Here is a 209-nt window from a genome sequence, read left to right on the forward strand (position 1 = left end):
CTTCTCCCTCACCCTCTCTGCCAGAGGTCACAGTGTACATTCATCACATGAATCACACCTTTCCATAAAATGTAGTAATTAAGACTTCTCAGAATTGTGAATACTTGAAAAGAAAAAGACTATAAAACTTTTATGTTATTTTTTCTATTGACAAACAAATTATCACTCCTGCTTCGTTTAGTTCTGTGGTGAAAGTTCTTATTTACTTT

Source organism: Penaeus monodon, chromosome 34 (assembly GCF_015228065.2).
Source record: "Penaeus monodon isolate SGIC_2016 chromosome 34, NSTDA_Pmon_1, whole genome shotgun sequence".
NCBI lineage: Eukaryota > Metazoa > Arthropoda > Malacostraca > Decapoda > Penaeidae > Penaeus > Penaeus monodon.